The sequence below is a fragment of the Marmota flaviventris genome, chromosome 2, assembly GCF_047511675.1.
Source record: "Marmota flaviventris isolate mMarFla1 chromosome 2, mMarFla1.hap1, whole genome shotgun sequence".
Taxonomy (NCBI): domain Eukaryota; kingdom Metazoa; phylum Chordata; class Mammalia; order Rodentia; family Sciuridae; genus Marmota; species Marmota flaviventris.
This window is the reverse complement of record NC_092499.1, coordinates 37922362-37925464: the sequence shown is the minus strand read 5'-3', so window position 1 is coordinate 37925464 and position 3103 is coordinate 37922362. Positions and strand designations below refer to the sequence as shown.

The 3103-nt window shown below is 35.0% G+C and overlaps 1 pseudogene; it reads right to left on the bottom strand.

Moving 5' to 3' along the window:
• Positions 1 to 2224: 2224 nt before the first annotated feature.
• On the bottom strand, positions 2225 to 2748 carry LOC117794635 (ragulator complex protein LAMTOR5 pseudogene; annotated as a pseudogene).
• Positions 2749 to 3103: the final 355 nt, after the last annotated feature.

The following is a 3103-nucleotide window of genomic DNA, read 5'->3' as shown; positions in this document are numbered from 1 at the left end:
CCTCTCCTCCGACTCTACACAAAGGACTTAAAAACAGCATACTACAGGGACACAGTCACATCAATGTTTATAGCAGCACAATTCATAATAGCTAAACTGTGGAGCCAACCTATATGCCCTTCAGTGGATGAATGGATAAAAAAATGTGGCATATATATATATATATATATATATATATATATATATACAATGGAATTTTACTCAGCAGTAAAAGAGAATAAAATCATGGCATTTTCAGGTAAATGGATGGTGTTGGAGAAGATAATTCTAAGTGAAGTTAGCCAATTCCAAAAAAACAAATACTTAATGATTTCTCTGATATAAGGAAGCTGACTCATAGTGGAGTAGGGATGGGGAACATGGGACAAATAAATGAATTCTACATAGGGAAGAGGGGAGGAAGGGTAAAGGAAGAGGTAGGTGCTGAACAAGGATGGTTGAACGTGATGGACATCACTATCCAAAGTACATGTATGAAGACAGATGGATGTCAACCTACTTTATATACAAACAGAGATATGAAAAATTGTGGTATATATGTGTAATAAGAATTGTAATGAAAAAAAAACAAGTGCATGTATAAAGACATGAATTGGCATGAACATACTTCATGCAAAGATATGAAAAATTGTGATCTGCAGTGTAATAAAAATTGTAATACATCCCACTGTTGTGTATCTAAAAAAAATAAAATAAATTTAAAAAAAGAAAAAATACAAGCAATGATAAGTGTTGATAAGGATGTGAGGGGAAAGGTACACTCATACATTTCTGGTGGGACTGCAACTTGGTGTAACCATCCAGAAAGCAGTATGGAGATTCATTAGAAAACTTGGAATGGAACCACCATTTGACCCAGCTTGGTCTATACCCTTGGTCTATACTCCTTGGTCTATACCCAAAGGATTTAAAATCAGCATACTATAGTGACACAGCCACATCAAAGTTTATAGCAGGTGAATTCCCAACAGCTAAACTGTGGAACCAACCTAGATGCCCACCAATAGAAGAATGGATAAAGATAATGTGTTATATATATATATATATATATATATATATATATATATATATATATATATATATATATATAATGAATTATTACTCAGCATTAAAAGGGAATAAAGTTATTTGCAGGTAAATGGATGAAGATGGAGAATGTCATGCTAAGCAAAATAAGCCAATCTCAAAAAAACCAAAGGCCAAATGTTTTCTCTGATAAGTGGATGCTGATCCATAATGGGGGGGGATGGGAAAAATGGAGAAACTTTGGACTGGGCAAAGGAGAGGATTAGGAGGAGAGAGGATATAGTGCAGGAAAGATGGTAGAATGAGACCTATTACCCTAAGTACACATACAATTGCACAAATGGTGCAACTCTACATCGTGTACAATCGGAGAAATGAAAAACTATGCTCTATTTGTGTACAATGAATTGAAATGCATTCAGCTGTCATGTATAACTAATTAGAACAAATTTTTAAAAGTTTTTAAAAAGACTATATATAAAGAAAACATCAAAGATCCAAACCAAAAACAGACATAGTTTAGTAAATGAATTCAGCAATTTGAAAGATACAAGATTAGTTGTGTTTCTATATACCAGCAATGTGTATGATAGAAAAAGGAAATTTGGAAAACAATTCTATTGATGAGAACATACAAAAGAACAAAACACCTAAAACTAAATTTCACCAAATAAATGAAAAAATGTACACTGAAAACTACAGCGCATTGCTGAAATAAAGTAAAGAAGATCTAATTAAAAGGACAGACACATCTATGTTCACAGACTGAAAGACAATATTGGTAAATGGCAATACACTATGAAAATTCCAGTGGCTTTTTGTTTTCTCAAATGGAAAAGACAATGCAATGGAATTGCAAGAATCCCCAAAAAGCGCTAAGGCTGTAGCTCAGTGGCAGAGCACTTGCCTAGCATGTGTGAGGCACTGGGTTTGATCCTCAGGACCACATAAAAATAAACAAATAAAATAAAGTCATTTTGTCAATCTACAAACTACAACTACAAAAAATAAAATAAAAATTAATCCCAAGAGGCAAAAACCATATTGACAATGAAAAAAGTTAAAAGACTTCCATTTCTCAATTTCAAAACTTACAAATTATAGTAATCAAAACATGGTGGTACTGGCATAAAGAGAGACACATGGACCAATGGAATGGAATTGAGAGTTCAGAAATAACCAGTTTATAGCCAATTGATTTTTTTCCTCCAAGCAGATTTATTTAACCTAACAAAATTTTATATACAAAGTGATCTGGACATGCTGCTTCAAAACATGATCCTTATTAATATCCTGATACATTGGTTAAAAAGCAACTTAATCTAAAATAAATAGAAAAGTACCCAATGCATATTCAATGAATGGCTTAATCAGTGCAACTTAACTAGTTTTGTAAGATGATTAACATAGTAGGATTGAGTCCCTGTGACAGGCTGCTGGAAAACTGATGAGAGACATCAAGAGGCCATTTTGTGCACTGCCACAGTGATGCCATTATGATTTTGGATCATAATGTTCCCATTATCTGATTCTAGGCAAACCACAGGAATATCAGTGGGGTCAGAGGTTAGCTTAGCTGCTTGTTGGGCAAGAACAGATATAACCCCAGCATGTTCATCTGACAGAGTCCCACTGACAGCCCAGATTAAGTCCTTGTGAATCTGTGCACAGGACTCCAACAATGGACGGATCCTCCAAGTGTTGCTCCAAAGTCGCCTCCATCCGCTAGAAGCCCACGTCGGCGCAGGACACCGCAGTGCATCCGGTCTTCGGCCGCCAATTGATTTTTAATAAAAGTGGTCAAGGAAGTCTTCACCATTCATGAAGAAAGAATAATATCTTCGACAAATAGAACTGAGACACATGGACACCACAGGCAAAAGAATATGGTGGACCTCCATCTCATTCCGTGCTTCATAATCAAATCAAAATAGATCAACAGCCTATGTAATAGTTTAAAACATAAAACTCTTAGAAGAAATCCTCAGGGAAATCTTCATGCTCTTCTGATTTGACAATGGATACTTGGGTCTGACACCAAAAGAACAAACAAACCATGAAATAAATAAGTTGGACT